The sequence below is a fragment of the Eulemur rufifrons genome, chromosome 29, assembly GCF_041146395.1.
Source record: "Eulemur rufifrons isolate Redbay chromosome 29, OSU_ERuf_1, whole genome shotgun sequence".
Taxonomy (NCBI): domain Eukaryota; kingdom Metazoa; phylum Chordata; class Mammalia; order Primates; family Lemuridae; genus Eulemur; species Eulemur rufifrons.
Window position 1 is genome coordinate 54,964,375 of NC_091011.1, and position 21,038 is coordinate 54,985,412.

Below are 21,038 nucleotides of genomic sequence, written 5' to 3' on the forward strand. Positions count from 1 at the left end.
GGGTAAAACATTCTGTAAATGTGTGTAAGGCCATTTGTTGTAGAGTTTCATTTAAATCTATCATTTCTTTGTTCACTTTCTGTTTGGTGGATCTGCCTTGTTCTGTCAGCACAGTGTTGAAGTCCACAGCTATTGTGATGCTTCTATTTATCATTTTTAAAAAAAATCAAGTAGGGTTTGCTGTATTAATCTGCATGCTATCGTGTTAGGTGCATAAATGTTTAGGATTGTTATGTCTTCTTGTTGAATTGTTGTCTTCATCAGTATGTAATGACCATCTTGTTCTTTACTTTTACTGATTTGAAGTCTATGTTATCCAATATAAGAATAGCTACACCAGCTTTCTTTTGGTTTCCATTTGCATGGAATATTTTTTTCCATCCCTTCATCTTGAGTCTGAATGAGACCTTGTGGGTTACATGCGTTTCCTGGAGACAGCAGACACTTGGCTTATATTTTTGCTTTAATCCATTCATCCAGCCTATGTTTCTTGAGTGGGAAGTTCAAGCCATTCACATTTATTGAAGAAATTGATAAGTGGGGAGGAATTCTGTTCCTCTTGTTGAATAGACCTTTATTGCTTTGTTTTACCACTTGAGCCATTAGGGTACTTGGGCTCTGAGCTTTAGCTTTTGGGTGATTTTCACGGATGGGTGATTATTGTGCTGATCTCTGTATTAATATAATGGAATTCTGAGTACTTACTGCAGGGTAGGTCTGTTCTTGACAAGAAAATATGGAACACTTCATGAATTTGCATGTCATCCTTGTGCAGGGGCCATGCTATTCTTCTCTGTATTCTTCTAATTTTAGTATATGTGCTACCAAAATGAGCACTATACTAAGGTTTTCAATAGGACCATACTATGGATAATGAGGAATTAAGATAGCAGCATATATTTCTGGTATTAGGTTGGCATTATATTAAATTCATAGTGTTGATATAGCTGTATTTGTACTAAATACAGAAATTAATTCCTTATATGTGATTGGGCCCAGGATTAACCCTTTTGACCTAGTTCTCATTCCTTTCCCTTCCATTCATCCTTAACTTCTTTCTTTCTCTGTCTCTCTCTCTCTCTCTCTCTCTCATCCCTCTCTCCATCTCTCCATGAAGCACTAGAATAATTAGGAGATTAGGATCTGAAACATGTGATTGTGATGGCATAAGTAGATCTCTTGGGACCTCTTTTGTCATGAATCCCCAAATTGATGCCACACATATGAAATGAGTATTCCCAGGATGTTTGAAATTTCATTGCAGGGTATTGGCTTTTTCTCAGCTGTCTGACCTTAAGCACATTTAAAAAGCAGTTCCCTGGAGCTCCAAAAGCCCCTGACTTAATGCAAAATATAGTTTAGATTAGTACAATTCTCTCTGCAGCTGCCTTATGTTGTGGAAAGTAAAATATGGAAAAATACAAAGTATTCAGGTCAAATATTGAAATATGAAGACACGACTTTATTTTAATAAATAACAATCTATTAATCTAAACCATTAAGAAATCTTACAAAGGTGTCTGATTCATAATCAGAGTAATAACTACTGAGAAAATATAAAAACATTTTCAGTACACATATGAGTTATGTCAATCCCAGTATACAACTAGTAGAATTGGAATGCTGACAGCTGCATCCAACTGAAGAGATATTTTAAGGATTCGTGTACTCTGAGTCCATTTCTAATCTTAAAATGTTTCCAAGACTATGAAATACCTTTAAGTAAAACCTTAAAGTTACCTTTTAAGTAAAATCTAAGTGAAGAATGCTTTAAGAATTTAATAAAATAAATTAATTGATGAACTGTTAATATATAAAGCAACAGAAAATAAAAGGTCTGGCTTGTGAGAAATAGAATTCTTCAATGTGTTTATACTGTCAGATCAGTGATAAACTTGTACTTGCCTCTAAACATTAAAGATCTAAAACTCACTGTATGTTTCTTGTCCTCATGAGAGAGGCTAATAGTTTCTAACCTCAGATATAGATGTAGACCCAAAATATTAAATGCGATTATTAGATCATGGTTGAAATTCACATCCTCCTGGAGTTTATTTATAATTTATTGGTAATAGGAAAATGGAGAAGGTGAAGGGCTACAACATAGATGGAAAGCCTACTGCTTTTAGAGATACCATTTTATTTAATAACCAAAATAAGCTTATGAGATCAGTGGTGTTATTCAACTTTTATTGAGAAGGAAATTGAGTCTCAGACATTAATTAATTTGCCTGAGCAATATAAGTGGTGAGTGAGTGCGAGAGATAAGATTTAAACCAGAGTGTTTATGACTCCAAAGTCAAGGACCCTTTCTTACTCTGCAGACTCCTTAGGGAGTCTAAAATTCTAGATTGTGTCCATTCTTCAGCACAAACAGTTCAGTACTATATTCATTTTTAATATGTCAATTCTTAGCTAAGCAAGCAACAGCTACATTCGTTATTGCTTCTTTTTACTTTAATGTCCTTATCTTTTTACCAAAGACTGTGGAAAGAGCACAAGGAGTGTTGCTGAGATCTTGTAAATGTGTAAAAAATCTGAAAACTAAGTCCCATTGTGGTGGTGATGGTTGTGGTAGCGGGTGTGTAACCACATTACAAACACATAGACAAATTCCAATAGACCCTGCTGATAGTCTAATTACCTCCAGTGGTTCCTATCTTTTACAAAGTAATTTACTAGACAGGAAAATGCAATTATCTCCTAATATATTAAAATTTAAAAAAGAGACATTTAGGGTATATGATAATTTAGTTTTCTTCTTTTTTTTTAATTTTTTATTTTTGAGTGGTATGGACATTGTAACAATTTTGATTCTTCCTGTCTATGACCATGTTGTTTGTGTCATCTGTGATTTCTTTCATCACTGTTTTGGAGTTCTCCTTGTAAAGATCTTTGACCTCCTTGGGTTAAATGTATTCCTAGGTATTTTATTTGCTTTACAGCTATTGTAAATAGTATTGAAATCTTGATTTTACTGTCAGTTTGACTGTTACTAGTATATAGAAATGCTACTGATTTGTGTACATTGCTTTTGTAACCTGAGAGTTTGCTGAATTTATCAATTCTAGGAGACTTTTGGTGGAGTTTGGGGGGTTTTCTAGATACAAGATTATATTGTCAGCAAACAGGGATAATTTGATCACCTCTTTCCTGATTTGGATGTCCTTTATCTCTTTTCTTGCCTGATTACTCTTGCTACGACTTCCAGTATTATGTTGAATAGAAGTGGTGACAGTGGGTATCCTTGTCTTGTTCCAGTTCTTAGGGGGAATGCTTTCAACTTTTCCCCATTCACTATGATGTTGGCTGTGGGTTTGTCATATATAGCTTTTATTATTTTGAGTTATGCTGCTTCTGTGTCTAGTTTGTTGAAGGTTTGATCATGAAACAGTGCTGGGTGTTATTGAATGCTTTTTCTGTATCTATTGAAATGATCATATGGTCTTTGTTTTTACTTTTCTTTATGTGGTGAATCACATTTATTGATTTGTATATGTTGAACTAACGTTGCATCCTTGGGATGAAATCCACTTGATCATGGTGGATTATCTTTTCCATGTGCTGTTGAATTTGGTTTGCTAGTATTTTGTTGAAGATTTTTGCATCTGTGTTCATTAGGGATATTGGTCTGTAGTTTTCCTTTTTTTGTTTTGTCTTTTCCTGACTTTGGTATCAAGGTGACACTGGCTTCATAGAATGAGTTAGGGGGAGGGTTCCCTCTTTCTCAGTGATATGGAAGAGTTTCATTAGAATAGGTGCCAATTCTTTTTTGTAGGTCTGGTAGAATTTGGCTGTGAATAGGTCTGGGCCAGGGCTTTTTTTTTTTTTTCTTTTTTTTTTTGGGTAGGGGGAGGGAGTTTTATTTTATTTTTTTAATTATTGTTTCAATCTCACTAATCAATTTTAGTCTGTTCAGGATTTGTATTTCTTCCTGATTCAGGCTAGGGGGATTGTATGTTTTTAAGAATTTATCTATTTCCTCTGGGTTTTTTAGTTTATGTATATAGCAGTTTTCATAATATTCATGCATAATATTTTGTGTTTCTGTGGTATCAGTCATAATGTCTCCTTTTTTCATTTCTGATTGAGCTTATTTGACTCCTTTCTCTTCTAGTTAATTTAACTAGTGGTCTGTCGATTTTGGGTATCTTTTTAAGAAACCAATTCTTTTGTTTCATTGATCCTTTGTATTGCTTTCTTAGTTTCTACTTCATTTAGTTCTGCTTTGAGCTTCCTTATTTCTTTCCTTCTGCTAGTTTTGGTTTTACTTTGTTCTTTTGTTAGTTACTTGTGGTGGGACATTAGATTATTAATATGTGATTTTTCTGTCTTTTTGATGTAAGCATTTAAGATTATAAAGTTTGAATTTTCCCCTTAGCACTACTTTTTATATATCCCATAGATTTTTGGAAGCTTGTGTCACCTTTGTCATTCAATTTAAATTTTTTTTTATTTCCATCTTGATTTTGTCAGTAACTCAAGGATTGCTCAGCAGCAGGTTGTTAATTTCCATATATTTTTGTAGTTTTGAGAGTTCCTCTTAGAATTGATTTTTATTACTTTTATTTCACTGTGATCTGAGAAGAATGTACATGGTATTATTTCAATTTTTCTGAATTTGCTGAGATTTGTTTTGTGGCCTTGCATATGCTCTATCTTGGAGAATGCCTTATGTGCTAATTAGAAGAATGAACATTCTGCAGTTTATTTGTAGAATGTTCTATAAATGTCTGTTATGTTCATTTGTTCTAGAATCTCATTTATGTCTAGTGTTTCTTTGTTGATCTTCTGCCTCAATGATCTGTCTAGTTCTCTCAGTAGAGTTTTGAAATCCCTGGCTTTCCTGATATTGCTGTTTATTTCTTTCCTTAGATCTAGTAGAATTTGCCTTAGGAATCTGGAAGCTCCTGTGTTAGGTGCATATATATTTAGAATTGTTATATCTTCTTGTTGAATTGATCCCTTTATCATTATATAATGACCATCTTTGTTTGTTTTTAATGTTATTGATATAATGATCATCTTTGTTTGTTTTTAATGTTATTGATTTAAAGTCTATTTTATCTGATATTAAAATAGCTACTCGTGCTCGCTTTTGGTTTCCATTTGCATAGAATATTTTTTTCTACCCCTTTACTTGGAGCGTATGAGAATCTTTGTGAGTACGTGTTTCTTGGAGACAGCATATATTTGGGTTGTGTTCTTTAATCCATTCAGCTAATTTACTTCTTTTAAGGGGTCTTTAGAACCATTCACGTTCAATGTTAGTATTGATATGTGAGATACTGTTCTGGTCATCATTTTGATTGTTACATAGTTGCTTTGTTCCCTCCCTTGTGTTACTGTTTTCTAAGAGCTGTGAGTTTTACCTTTTTGGTGTTTTTACACTGGTGTATATTGTTCTGTTTCATGTATAGTGCACTATTTAAGCATTTGTTTTAGGGCAGGTCTAGTGGTAACAAATTGCCTTCATGTTTGCTTTTCTGGGAAAGACTTTATTTCTACGTCACTTATGATACTTAGTTTTGCAGGATACAAAATTCTTGGCTGGCAGTTATTCTCTTTAAGGAGACTAAAGGAGTTACTTGATGTTTACACCTTATGGCTCATAGGAGTTCTTCCTTCATTTTGACGTTAGCCAGCCTGATGACAGTATGTCTTGGTGATTCCCTTTTTGCAATGAATCTCCCAGATGTTTGTTGAGCTTCTGGTATCCGGGTGTGCAAATCTCTAGCAAGACCAGGGAAGTTTTCCTCAATTATTCCCTTAAATAGGTTTTCCAGGCTCTTCACCCTCAGGGATGTATATAATTCTTATATTTGGCCATTTTACATAATACTATATTTCTTGTACACTTTATTAATTCCTCTTAATTCTTTGCTTTTTTTATTTTATTTTAGACTGTCTGGATTAATTTGAAAGGGTTGCCTTAAGTTTTTAAATTCTTTTTTCTGTTTGGTCTCATGTATGTTTACAACTTTACACTGTGTTTTGTATTTCTCTAAATTTACTTTTCATTTCCAGAAGTTCTGTTTGTCTTTTTTTTTTTTAACATACCCCTTTAATAATTTTTTTTCATTTCCTGAATAATTCTTATGATTTCTTTGAGTTGGGTTTGATTTTCTCTTGGATTTCATTGAGCATCCTTACATTCCATATTTGGAATTTATTACCTGTCATTTCAATATTTTCATGTTGGTTGGGATCCATTGCTAGAGAGCTGGTGTGCCCCTTTGAGGGGGTGTCCTTTCATTCTTATTTTTCATACTTCTAGGTTCTTCTGATGATTCCTTCTCATCTGGAGCAGCTGTCACTTCCTGTTTTAGGATTTTTCTTTTGTTTAAATGGGACTCTTTTCCCCCTTTACTTTTAAGGGTGTGTCTTTAGCATATGCTGGGTAAGAATCTTTGGGTTTGGTCGTGGGTTCTTTGATGGAGATCTAGGTTCTGGATGGATACCTTGGTTATAGATATCCTTGGTGTTGTGGTTTTCTCAGTTGCTAATTATTTGTAGGCTCTAGTGGTGGCATACTATGGGCGTGGGCAGATTTATTTTCTCTTGTCAATAAAGGAGGCCTTTGAAATAATTTCTCTTTCCCAGCCCAGTGGTCGTCTTAACAGTTTGAATTACATTGAGACTGCCAGTTTAATCTCTTAGTCAACAGGTGGCACTTGTGGGTAAGACTCAGTCTTGCCTTGTGTGATTAAATCAGTAAATGTTGTAATGGGTTATATAAGTTATCCTCCCTGCCAGTAGGTGGCGCTTTCAGGAAAGAGCCAACTGCAGCAGTGTTTTTTGAAACCTGTGACCAGCTCTAGTCAATTGGGAGAAGTACTTGGATGTCCCAGGTGGTGGGCAGGGCCCTGGAACTCCAAGGTCACTCCTTATGCTTTGTCACAGCTGGGGGCGTGGAGGACTGAGGCTGGGCAGGGCTGGGTCCAACAAGCCTGCCTTCAGGCTCCACAAAGGTGGGCACAAGAGCTGTCTCATCAGGTGTCAAAAGTCAGCTCCCAGGCTGCTGGACAAATAAATCCACCAGGGAGGGCCTGAAGCAGCTCCACCAAGCCAAAAAGTCTGCTTGTGGGGGAGGGTCAATCTAGGTTTAGAGTCGGGTTTCACTCTTTGCCCTCTTCTCTTGCCCTGTGGATCTCCTTCTGGCATATGACTGTAAGCAGCAGCCTAAGCTAGCAAAGCTCACCAGCAATAGTACTGATGCTGGGAGCTTCCCTGTCCAGGATCCTGCCTCAGACTGTGTGGCTTTCCTGTGTGGGGAGGGGTTCTCCACGAGTGTACAATGGCTTGGACCCACACCACTCTCTCCTTTTATTTCTGCCTGCATGGGCTCCCTCCCCTCCCAAGATTAGTCCACAAATCGCCACTCCATGCTCCTGAGCAACATGATCGAGTCCTGGGTGTACAGGGTCCGGCTTGCAGGCCTGTCCCATGATCTCCCAATTTCATTCCCTGACCATGCCAGATAGAAGTGTCCTGGTCCTGAGTTGCCTGTGGAGTGCTCAAGTAAGTTTAATGTCCTGTACTTTGGGGTATGGCGTCCTCTGCTGGAGCAGCCAGGCAGGCAGTGCTGCAGAAGGCTGGTGGTCAGGCTGCTTACAGTCCAAGCACCCCTGGTCCCCTATAGGTCTTTAAGAGGAAAGGCGTCAGCCCCACTCTTTGTGGAAGCTTGGATGTGGTGGGCACACCAACAGAGGGGAAGCAGGTGCTCCTAGGAGCTGCAGCTCAATCATCCCTTGGGGCACCTGTGCCAACTCACATGGGAACTGCCATGGCTTGTCAGCAGCTGTGGGCAGGGTAGGGGAGGAGGATGAGAAGAGTCTGAATGAAGAAGATCTGGCAGTCTGGTCCCCTTTGTCTTGAAGGGCCCCTCTGGCCTGTTGCACTCTCCTCTACCCTGAATGCAGCCCACCCTGAATGTCCAACTTTGTGATCACACAGTTCCCCTGGGATCCAGCAGCTCCCTGTGGCCACTGCAGTCTGGGCAGGAGTTGGGAAATGTTTCTGTGAGAAACAGTGACAAGTCAACTGAAGGGCTGAAACTCCTTGGGGAGGACAAAGGCACACAATGGGTGGAAAAGCAGTATGGTGCCCACCACCTCATCTTGGGACTTTTTTGAGGGGGAGCAACCCCGAGGGTGCTGGAGCCCAGTGGTGCTTTCTCTTGAGACCTGATGTGCTTAGGAACATCTTTAATGTGACTGATTAATAGCTCCATTATCTCTTTGGGAATGTCTACTGGTGTGAAATAATTTTGCTTGTCTCTTATGTTGTGGTTGACTGATTCACTTTAAGATTGGACTTACATTAGCTGAATTATGCAAAACCAAGGACATATTGAAAAGGTTACCCCAAGTCCCCTTTGCTAGCGATAGCATGAGAAAATGTGGTTCTGTCACATGTTAGATAGTGGTTGGACACTAGACTAGAAGACAGAGAACTTTGAATCTTATTCCCTTCTCAAAGTGAATTTATTTTGTGATTTTTCTGTGTCACAAAGTTTCAGGACCTCTGTCTTTGAATGTCCTCATCCACAGAAGAACATCATGACTATTCTATCTAACATGTAAGGTAGTTGAAAGGATGAAATTAGATTATACTGTATATGAGATAGTATTTGAAAAAATATTATTATATAACTATAAACAGCTATGAGTAACAATAGTGACAAGTAATGCTTTTATCATTTAACTGTGTTTTATATTTCTTTATTTTTTAGTTGACATCTTTATCTACTGGGTAAGCCACCAATTGCCCATATATAAGTATTGCTAATGTGTTTTATGATTTGATGCTTCTGTGTCTGATTCATCTTAATAAATGACAAAACATCTAGTGCAGTGTCCAACACATAGTAAAGTATTGAATTACATATTTGAATAAATTGTGTAAGTATACTTATAGGGTATAGCATATCAGAATTAAGCTCTTTGAAGGCTGTCATATCTTTGCAAATGTCTTATATTTAATGTTTTAGCTTGCAATCTGTACTTTGCCTTCAGAAAACTATCTCATTAGACCAAAATGTTAATGTGAGGTTATAAATTGTTCATATTTTGATTGTAAAATAAAAAATACTTCAGTGAGTAAGGTTTAAGACAACCTATTGCACCTGATATCCCTGTAGAATAAAAATTGGAGGGAGAAAAAAACCAACTTAGAAGCCAAGATAAAAGTATATATCTGTGTGTATATCTGTATATTTTGCCAGTAACACATATAACTCTGATGTCTTATGTTCACAAAAAATTTTCGGAGTTGGCTTTAGAAGTGTTACTAGATTTTTTTATTTCTCTGACTTTATCCAAATTGTAAAATATGAGGGGAAAATGATTGTCATTAGTATTTGTATTTTGAATTTTGTTGAGTGAGAGACTTGTAGTACTTACTTTCAGGTTTAGAATGTATTTTTTTCTGGTTCTGAATTTTTTCATAATTTATATAATGGCTGGATAAATACTTAGATTCTATAAAAAAAAACTTTAAAAATATGCTTATTATAAGCCCAAGGTCATACAATTATTTTAATAATTTTTATTTTTTACAGGGTCTGGTATATGATTTAAGTGAACTCATTAACATTTTTATTAATAATTAGATTAAAATACCCAGTTAGAAGTGTAAATGGATTCAATCATTGTGAAAGAAAGAGAGCCCTTTTAATAAGTTCTAATTGGATTATTTCTTATTTCATTCTTCAATATAACAATTTAAAATTTAGAGTAAAAATCTCCTATAGTAGATGGTAAATTTGTTTTATGGCATGAATCTCTGCCTTAAGTGAGGAAATATTGTTAAAAACATTGTCAAATTGAGCTTAAAAGTGCTAGTTTTTCTTCTGTTTTTGTTATATTATCAAGTTGTATACTTTTAGAAAAAGCCCAATGTAAGAAGCACTACTGAAAAGAAAAACAAAACCTTTTAATAGTGTTGGTTGAATTCCCCATTCTAATTTAAATCAGTGAAAAAAAATGCTTACTCTAAGTCAATTTTTCTGATATACAATTGGTTAGTGAGGAGATTAAATTATGAATGTCACATTTAATTTAAAACTAAAGAGAGAAAAAGCATTATCACAGAGAATATGGTCTTTTGTGAATGTCAAGTGCAACTTGTTGAAGGTCTTTTGAAAAACAAGAAGGAAAGTCATTGTTGCGCATAAGTTATGCATGCTTAGAGTACCTACCACTTGGGAATACAGATGCCAAAATATACTTTTGATTATCACTATTTTTAATGGTAGTTGACTATTGGAATCACCCTGTCTGTACTTTCCATTGAAAGGGAATGAGCCTATGCTACTATAAAACAGAATGGATCCAAAGATTCTTATAATCTGTGTAGAAAATAAATATTTTGCCTAGGAAGTTGGGTGTCACATTCTGTGATTCAGTATTTATTGGTAACGTATTAGGGGTTTCTAGAGAGCCCTTTTCTCTCCTTGTGTTCCTTTGTTCTTCTCAAATACTGGTTTCCCTTAACAAACAAGTATCTTTTGTAGCATGGTGCTGTGTAACTGAGAATGTTGCCAAATATTAGCCTGCTCATTTCTGTTCATTTCTTGGCCTTTCATATAAGGTTGTTCAGAGGGTTAACAGGGTTAATTCTCGTAAACGTCTTCCACAGTTCCTGGCACATAGTCGTCAGTATGTTGGGCAGGCAATAAGTACATTTCCATTAGATAGGAGGAATGAGAAGAATGAGTCACACAGAAATACTTATTTCTTCAGTACAAAGACATTACTGGGGCTCATACAGAGACATCATTGGGGTATACATTTGGGCCATTCTTACCCTCTTCTGTACTGCCCAGTTGGCTTGTGATTAACACTGTCTCCAAGCCTAAAAGTCCTCTACCCACCAGTGTAGTTAGGCAGTGATGCTTGGGATTTTAGGGGAAAACAATCTAGAAAAATGAAGAAAATGCAAACATTATAATATCATGAAAATGAGTATGAAAGATGCGGCTTGAGATTTTAAAATTAGAAGAGTGAAAGAATTTTTATCAGTATTGTTAAAAGGATTAATATTAATATGTTATTCTAACATTTATTACATACTGTTAACAACATTTTACTTCTTTACTGTAACAAAATTTAAAGTGATATTGTGAGAATGGAATGAGTTCCTGGCAATTTAAAAGGCTCATTGGATATAATGAATTCATAATGCTGCCGGTGCTGTAGAAGCAGTTTACCCTCCCATCAGTGAAAGTCCATTTGCCTTTGGTGAGTGTGCTGAATAACATTCTCAAACGTACTAAATAAAGTATTGACATAGGGCCATGGTTGGGACAATGATTTAGTTATACGTTATACCAGCACTGGTATGGAATGTTTCTTTCAGGAGACAAACATTATAACATTTTTATCTGCAGAGAGAAGAGCTTATTTTACCAAATGCACCATAGAGAATATTTAAGCAAAATGTTTAGTTGCTTTATATAGCTTACCATTCCATCTGTTTGGTAATTTTAATTAAAAAAAAAAAACACAATTTAAGCACACCATTGTCACACATTATTTTCCTCTTTCAGTTTGTTCATTTAGCCAGGGAAGCATGTTTTAGTAATTTTACTCATTCCCAAGCTTTACCCTCAGGTCATGGATGGGGTTAGCATAGGTTAGAGCTGCTTTTATTATTTTCCAAGTGATAAGTTGCAGCACTTGAACAATAATGGCTTTATTAGTAATTCTCATAAACATCATATTTAATGCTAATTCTTTTTAAAGTAAAAGTTTGTTATGAGGCCAAAAGGTACAGGGATATACCTGTTTTGGAGACAGAAGTAAGAAAAAGTCTCTGTTTAAATGTGCAAAATATATGGGACAAACCCATGTGTTTCATATTCATTTTACTTTCAAAAATCAGATTCTTATGTTTATAAATGTTTCCTCATGTTAACTATTTAATTTTTGAGAGTGGATTGATTTCATTTTCAGTGTTATTTGCTACCTGGCTTGCCTAAAAAATTCAAAGATAGTTATGGCCCCCTTGTGGTCAAATGGTGTAAAATTATCAAGGTAGAAAAAAGCTATACTTTTTCTAAAACAATATTCTTGAAAATTCTAAGGCTATGGCTTAAAAATTATAAAACAGTCTGATAGATAATAAAGATATAAGTTGATTATTTAATCAACCTAAGGTCAAACATCAAATTTTTATGTAAATAGATAACTGTTCAGACTTAATATGAATAATGTCTAAATAATTACATTCCTCACCCTACCCTCTGACATTTTACTTTAGATGTATTAGCAAGGTAGTAAAAAAAAAAGTATGTTTTTTATGATGCTGAATCCTAATTATATATAATCTAATACTTAAAGCCTATTAGGAAGATGTGAAACAGTATCTTTTATATATGTGTTTTTGGTAGTTAAATCCTAACATTTTTATTAAAATAATTATCTAGTTTCTCACATAATTCATTTTACTTTCTCTTAGCTAAAGCATCTTGAATCATTTTAGAGAAAATAACATTAATTAAAGTTTTGAAGGTTTTTTTTGTTCAGTGTTTTATGTTCTATATAAGAAACAAGTTGATTTTAGGAAGTATATATGCAAATATATTTTAATAATTTATGATAATATAAATAAGCAATTGCTCTTGTCACAGTTGTGATAAGACTTTAAATTATTTATACTGAAAAAATGTTGAATTTGAGGGTTTGTATTCTACCTATAAAAACAACTTTGTATACTTAGAAAAAATAATTGGGATTTGGGCCAATTTCTCTCTAAAATAGCATGCAAAATATTATATAAGATTGTTTTATGTATACATCTTTTGATTTAAAATATGAAAACAGATGGTAGTGAAATAAGCAGGAATAAATCCTGTTATGCAAATATAACTACTATCTGTGAGTTGTTTTAGTGAAACAATCTTTTTAGTTTTGATGTGGTAGTAAGAGTGGAAAAGGAAAAAAAGGTCTTGTATAGCACGTGGCAACTGATAGGTATTCAAAGGCTGTCCCGACCAGTGCCGATTTGATATTACTATTTTTATCAGGTCCACTCTACTTGATCTCATGGGATAAACGTCTATCTTCAGGGAAGAAATGGAAGAGCTAGCAGAAATTAAATGAATACTTCAATAAAGGTCACAAAAAATTTATCAGAGCTTTGCTAGATTAAAAAATATCTGTGAAGGCAAAACTAATCTCTGGTGTTAGGAGCATGAGGGACGTTTCTGGAATACTGGTAATTTCTGTGTTTCAATGTGAGTGTATCATATGAAAATGTTTACTTTGTTAAAATTTATTATTTATATGCTTTTTTGTATATATAATATTTTTCAGCAATAAACTAACAAAGAAAAATAATATTTGTGAACACTGGTAGAATATTATAGAAATGTTCCTGTGAAAATATTGATATGTCAAGAATGAATTAATAGTCTTTGACATACAGTTTTATGTAGAAATCACTATAAAATACTTTATAATTCTTTCAATTAATAAAGTAAGTTTTATGAAGTATTTCTTCTATATAATTAATCCAAAGTCAGGGAAAAGAAAGCTGTCTTCCTAATGATCAACTAATTGCTTTCATGTCATGAGAAGTTTGCTAGCTGATTTTAAATGTTTGAACATTTATTTAGAATGTTGTAGTAGGAGCAACTCAGAACTGCGTTTTCCTCTGAATCTACGTGACCTCAAGCAAGTCTTAATATTAGATTCCAAATTTGTAAAAATGGGGCAATTATTATATATTTTGCCGCATTAAATTAGATGACATATGAGAAAGTCTATAGCACAAAGTATGCACATAATATATTTTTAATAAAAATTAGCTTTTTCAAAACCTTTTCCCTGATGGAGATCTTACCTTAATCTACTGTTGAAAAAAGGATGGATTTCCTGACTTGCTGGCAATATCAAAAAAGTGAGCATTTTTTACTTTAAAATATGCATCATTTTATTAAAGCATTAGCCAAATGGATCTATAATTTACACATGGTGTTTATCAATGTGATATAGGGGATGAGCTACATAAGGGTACTATCCTCTTTGGGGTGATATTTGGTTTTGAATTTTAGTATTCTATTTAAATTTGTATAATTAGAAAAAATTATTTTGGAATGTAATTTTAAAAAACAATAAATACATGCTCATTCTTTCACATTATATTCCTGAGTCTATATTCTCAGAAAATAAAAGTAGGAAAAGTACTAAAAAGCCACAAAGATGCAATAGTAAAAAACTGTCTGTAGTCTAAATGTCATGCAATAGTAGAATAGTTAGAATTATAATTTATTCAGTGGGTAGATTATCATATAATTTAAAACCTAATATTATGAAGACTTTGTTACAGTATGGACAGTGATTCATGGGGAAAAATAAAATTTAAAAAGACTATGGCATACTGTGACTTCAATGGTGATACCATGGTTGCCATTATTTATTGTAATTATATATCTGAACAAAGACTATCCATGAATTAGGAAAAAATGTAAACATCTCTTGAGCTACAGTGGTGGAATTTGGGGTGATAATGTTCCTTTAATGTTGTTATAATTTTGTTCTTTCCACTTGGGCTGGATGAGATGGAGAGTACATAGTAAATGTAAGAACAGTTCTTTTTTGATTAGACCTAGGACATTTTTCCTCTCAGATGGATTTCTATTTGCAGTACCATGTGATTTTTTTTTGGTGGAAATATATAAAAATTTTACAAAATTGAGGTGCTTTGCCATGGAGTTCTGTGTTTGCTTCTCTCCAAAATGTACCTCTGAAGTTTGACCTAAACATCTGTTAGAAAATTTAAAAGTTAAATGTCACTTACTCAACAAGCACAGTTAACCTAGCAGCAAATATGACTATGCTGAGGCCTCTGGAAGCTTCTGGGTTTGGTGGCTTATCTGTATTTCCCATTGTTCCTTTTTGTGCCCTACTCTGGTTATCTTCATAACAGAGCAGCGGCTCTCTCCATCCCACCTTGGGGTTGGAGGGCACTTATTCAAATGCATAGCTGAGCACTCTGTTTCCAGAGCAGGTAAAATGTAAACATTGGCTTTTTTTTCTCTGCTGGTTCAAGCCCTTTCCAGCTGCCCACAAAGGGCAGGACCTGAGGGCAGGTTCCTAGAGCTGAACTCTGGGGCCAGAAGCACTTGCAACAAAAAGAGGGCCAGGAGGACTGATTTAATGAATTTTATCAAGTGTCCCTACACCTCATTAAAAGAACATTTCAAGAAGAACATTTGCTGACATGGCTTTTTGAAGATTCATTTATTCCACAAACATTTAGTCAGAGACTTCCATGTACCAGAGGTACAGATGTGAGACTATAAAGATGAATTTGACCTGGTACCTGCCTCAAGCAGCTTATATAAAGTTTGTCCTGCTTAGTTCAAGCCTTCCTAAAATGCAAGCTGCTTCTTTCTCTTTTTATACGACATAAAAAGAAAGCCAAGGATGCTTTTATTATACTGGGGTGTGTGTCTGTATGTGTGTGTGTGTGTGTGTGTGTGTGTATTTCCAGTAGATGTAAATTACATTTTACATAAGCTAGTCTGTATATTTCTAGAAGTACTAAAAATGGCATAATATCTGCAGTGTGTGTGGGTTTTTTTTTTTTTTTGAGAAAAATTTTAATACAATCTTTTAAAATAGCATTAGCAGGAAAGAAAATATAAGATTTAGGTTGCATCTGTTTGGCCACTAAATTCCTTCTTTCGTTTTGGTTGAGCACCAATACATGATTCCCATGATTTTTTTGAAATGAAAGAATAATTTTCGTATCTATCAAAGTGAAACATGTATACACTATGATTCTGCAATTCCACTCTTATGACACATTTCCAGCAGAAATATGTAAATTGCCAAAAGACATGCACTAGAATGTTCATAGCATCACCATTTTTAATAGGCCCTAGAAACAACTCGATGTCCATCAACAATAAAATTTGCATTCTGTGTGTGCACTGGACTATCACATGGCAATGAAAACACATCCTTACTAGGACAAAACTGAAGCATAATATGGAGCAAAAGAAGCTAGATATTAAATGTCCACACTTCTGTCTGATTCTATTTCAATAGAGTATAAAGCAGACTGGACTTCTCTGTGGTCTTAGAAGTCAGCACAGTGGTCACCCCTGTGGGGAAGGCTGCAGTGTCTGGAAGGGAGCATAGAGGAGGGTTTCTAGTTACATCCTGTTTCTTTAGCTGGGTGCTAATTACACAAGTGTGTTCAGTTTGTGAAAACTCACCAAGTTTTACACTTAACATTATGCACACTTTTTTGTAGGTATATTATACTTCAGTACAGTGTTTAAAATTAACAGTTAAATTCAGTGAATAGATGAAAAAGTATAACAGGAAATGGAGCTGTGCTTGTTAAAAAAAAAAAAAACAAAAAAAGTGCTCCTCATTCACCTAAATCTTTGTGGACATAATAAATAAAGATCCCATCAATTAGAACAAACTGAGGTGATTTATTCAAAGCTTTCCCTAGCAGCCATAATCACTTGCATTTGGCAGAGACTCAAAGTCAAGCAGGGGAGTGGGAAAACTTTATAGTGAAGAAAAAAAAAAAAAAGAGAGAGAAAGGCTTTACGTGTGTTCTGATTGGAGATTGTTGGCATGAGAAGCTGGGGTGAACTAGCTGGAAGCGGGGACACCATATGTGATTGGTTTGGGAAGCGTAATTGGCTTTCTCTGGTTTTGAGTTGGAAGCAGGGGTGAAAAAACAGAGAAGTTGGCAGTCTCTGATCGTGTTCTAACCGGCCTGTGTAAATTGCTGCAGAGGTTATGTTTTGTCTTCCTAGGCTGGTTTCTTCATAGATTGTGGGTCAGAGTTCAATAGGGTTTGGATGTTTGGCTCCTCTAAATCTCATGGTTAAATTTGATCCCCATAGTTGAATGTGGGGCGTGATGGGAGGTGTTCGGGTCATGAGGGCAGATCCCTCAGGAGTGGCTTGGTGCCCTCCCAGCAATGGTAAGTGAGTTCTCACTGTGTTGGTTCCCATGAGAACTGGTTGTTTAGAAGAGACTGGCACTTCCTACCTCACAGTTTCCATAGGTTAGGAATCGAGTATGTCCTGGTTGGGTCTTCTGCTTAGGATCGCCACCAGGCAGCATCTTACCATCTTATTTGAGGTTTGGGATCTTCTAAGCTCATGGGTTGTTGGCAGAATTCATCTTTATGCAGCCGTGAAGCTCATGGTGACTTATTTCTGAAAAGTCAGTAGTAGGAGAAAGTCTCTGCTACTTCTGGTTTCCGACTACCAAACCCTGTTTTAAAGCACTCAAAGGATTAGGTCAGCCCCACCCCAGATAACCTTCGTTTTTATTTACTCAGAATCAACTGAATAGGGACCTTAATTTCATCTGCAAAACCCCCTTCATCTTTGCCCTATAATGTAACATGAGCAATATCCTTCATATTCACTGGCTCTACCCGTACTCTAGGGGAGGGGATTATATAGGACGAGTTCACCAGAGGGTGGGAATCTTGGGGTCCATTATAGAATTCTCCCCTCCACAGACCTGAACTCTTTTAGAGGCAAAAAATCTGACTTAAATTGAGATGAGGCTATATAAAGCCTTTATTTATCCCACTTATGAATATTCACTGTAGTAATAATGTGTTTGAGTACTGTGTGATTAGAGTGTTAGTATAATATACAGAATATTCACCATAGTTTCTTTCTAAAATTAAAAAAAAAAAATTCCAAATTCCAAATTCTCTGGCTTCAGTGTTTCAAATGAAGGGTTGTAGACCTAGGATAAGTAGCAGAGCAGAAGCAGGTTTAATCAAGTCCAGAGTAATGGCTATTAACCACTAGGCTACACTGCTATCAAGTGATATTTTTATTAAGATATATTATTAGTGTAGTGAATTTCCCTTCTGGATTCTAGGGACATGTTTATCCAAAGAACCCAAACTACTAGTCACTGTTATTGATAGGTCTGTAATTTCAGAGTTGGAAGAGATGTTAATAGCTTGCTAAACCAATCAGCAATCTGATACATGACTCTATTTCATCTTCCCAGGGCTTTAAATCCTATACTAGAGCCTTGCCCAAAATCAATACCAAATTCTCAACTTTGTCATTTTTGCAATTTATTTTCTTTTCCTTTAAGAAGATCAGTTGTATTATATTTGTGTATCTCGGCTCTTAAAACCCTTTTTCTGTTCTCTGTGAGTCATTTAAGATAATAGCAATAGCTGATTCATTTTCAACTTCTCACAGCCTGTGTCATGTTCTTTCAGGCTGAGATTCCTGAACTCATTTAGAATGAATAAATTTGCTCTCATTTACATAGCGGGGAATGGATACTATTTTATTATTTTTTTTACCTTTTGATATCCTAGCGTTTGTATTGACCTCTGTAATGACAGTTTCCAGTTTTACTAATCTGTATCCAGGATCTTTAAAGAGGATATTTTAAATAATTAACATGACTTTGGAGAAGTAATCAGTACCAAGGTAGTATAAAATTATTCACTGTCCTTGTGCAAATAAGAATTCTAATATTTTCTGTATTTTATATAATGCAAGGGAAGAACCTTCTAAAACAGTTTTTGTACTAAAAGTTAGACTGGAAACAGTGCCTGAGTCAACTGATTTCTTCTTTTAGAAGGAAATGTTGAAAATATCTTGTATATAACAAAATATACAAATACATAATATAGCCTCTAATTGAAGGATATAATAAAAGCAATCAGCCAAGATACTTTCTAGGTCTAACATTATAGAATCAAGCTCTTCTGAATCCAGTGGTATTTATTTCTTGTTCCTTTAAGATGTTAGTTGCTTTTTTCATCTATGGATCTGTTCTAATTTCTAACATAATGGACGGTTGAATGAGCTCCTTCCTCTTCAGTACTCAGGAAGCCTACTCCGATAGTTCTGTACTTCAATTGCTTTTTAATCGATTCCTCTGAAGAGCCAATATGTAAGCAGAATGACAAAATGTCTCAGAGCCTGCACACCTGTATGAGAAGCTAAATCAGTTCTCCTTCTCTAAAAAGGATCGGTAATAGGGAAAGTATCCATCCCAGAAAGGAGATCTAGGTCATAATTGCTTACCTCATCTAAAATGCAGCTTCTGTTCAATCTTTTTCTTGAAGGGTTGTTGTGAGGACAAATGAGAAAATATGTGAAATGCCTAGCAGAGTTGAGTCAGCCCTCAATAAATGGTGGCTATAGAGTAGCAGAAGTGGCTGTGGTTGTGTTGGTGGTTCATTTTGATCTGTTACTATATTTTCAAATCTATAAAAATCAATGAGTCTTTGGTTTAAGAAAGTTACTTTGCCATGCATGAGATGGTTATTCACCTGTGTTTTGCAAAAGAGCTTTAAGAAGGGCTGACAACCTACTAAGCCAACTTAACAATTATCTGGGACACAATTTTTAAAAATGATTTTATATTTGGTATTAAAAAAATTAAAGCACAATTATGTTAAGTTTCCTAACACAGACTTTATATTTTGAAATTGGTTTTATTTTGCATAATGCATAGACTACTACAATCTTTATAGCATTTAGTTTTTCCACAGGCCTTAGTCCTACCCTAAGGCTACCTTTGTATTAAAAACCATGATTAATATGTGTTGCTACTCAATTAAATGGATCATTGACACCCATTTTAGAAATTCTCTTATATCAGGCCAGGTACAGTGGCTAACACCTGTAATCCCAGCAATTTGAGAGCCTGAGGTGAGAGCATTGCCTGAGGCCAGGAGTTCAAGACCAGCCTGGGCAAATATAATGAGATCCTGTCTCTGCAAAAAAATAAGAAAAATTAGCTGAGCATGGTGGTGTGTGCCTGCAGTCCTTGCTACTGAGAAGGCTGAGCAGAAGGATCGCTTGAGCCCAGGAATTCAAGACTGTAGTGAGCTATGATGATGCCACTGCACTGCAGCCTGGACAACAAAGTGAGACCTTGTCTGGAAAAAAAAAAAAAAAAAATCCCTTATTTTAAAAGAATAAGAATCAGAAGCAATACCTTGCTTCCCTCTACAAGTTACTGAAACCAGCAATTTTAAGACTGCTCTCTAGTAGAGGATAGACAGACATTCCTCTGTGTAGTAGGATGACTGTGTCTCTAAAAGAAAAGGCTTGGTTTTATGTCTTACAAGCTTTTCTTCCATATAAACTTGGGTATAGTTTGGGCACCATGGCTCAGGCCTATAATTCCAGCACTTTGGGAGGGCAAGGTGGGAGGACTGCCTGAGGCCAGGAGTTTGAGTTTAAGCTGGGCTATGTAGGCAGCCCTTGTCTCTACGAAAAAACAACAAAAAATGCATGTGTGTGTGTGTGTGTGTGTGTGTGAAATATAGAAATATCAACTATTCATACCAATTGCATTGAATAGGCTTTTTCTCAATCTGTGTTGGGTCAGGGATTGCCTTGAAAAATTGATATAAGATGGAAATTCTCCCAGCAAAATTAATATTAAATAATCTACAAAAAATTTTGCATACAGTTTGTAGAGATTGTGGAGTCTTGAATTCTATTCTGGTAGGTGATTCAAGAATCTCAGATTTAATACCACGATTCAATGAACTTGAGTTGGAAGATTAATTATATAAAAAGTCTATTGAAATACAACAAATTTAAGCCATTCAGCTACTTCTGTCAGGGCAGTAAACCTAGTTCTTAATACCTACTTTACCAATTTCTCTCCTTATTTTTTTGTTGCCTCCAGAATGATTTAATTTCATAATCAGCAAAGCCTATAGTATGTATTCCTTGTTAAATAAACACTTCTGTTCAGAATTCTTATTTGCATTTTCCCTGATATTCTATCATTTCAGTTTATTTTCTGTCTTTCAACTTTTTCTCAACAAAGTAGTCAGATTACTTTGACAAAAATTAGTATATAAATGAGAAAACACTTAGAAAAAATCAAGAGGGAAAGAATAATTGTTTCTATAATTCTAAGTATCACCGTTATATCATGAATCACTAAATAGTTGATTCATTTTTGGTCAATTGGATGAACTAATTAGGCATAAAATTTATGCCTCATTAGTGATCTAAGTTTGTTTTCCAACAGTGGGACATT

General features: G+C 35.2%; 1 protein-coding gene and 1 non-coding gene across 8 annotated transcripts in view; one reads left to right on the top strand and one right to left on the bottom strand.

Annotated features, from left to right (window-relative positions):
- Positions 1 to 21,038, top strand: part of CACNA2D1 (calcium voltage-gated channel auxiliary subunit alpha2delta 1) — a 474,506-nt gene that overhangs the window by 194,631 nt on the left and 258,837 nt on the right. The window lies entirely within an intron of this gene.
- LOC138377658 (U6 spliceosomal RNA) lies at positions 731 to 837 on the bottom strand. Its single transcript, XR_011231824.1, has one exon. It is a non-coding gene; the product is annotated as a U6 spliceosomal RNA (small nuclear RNA).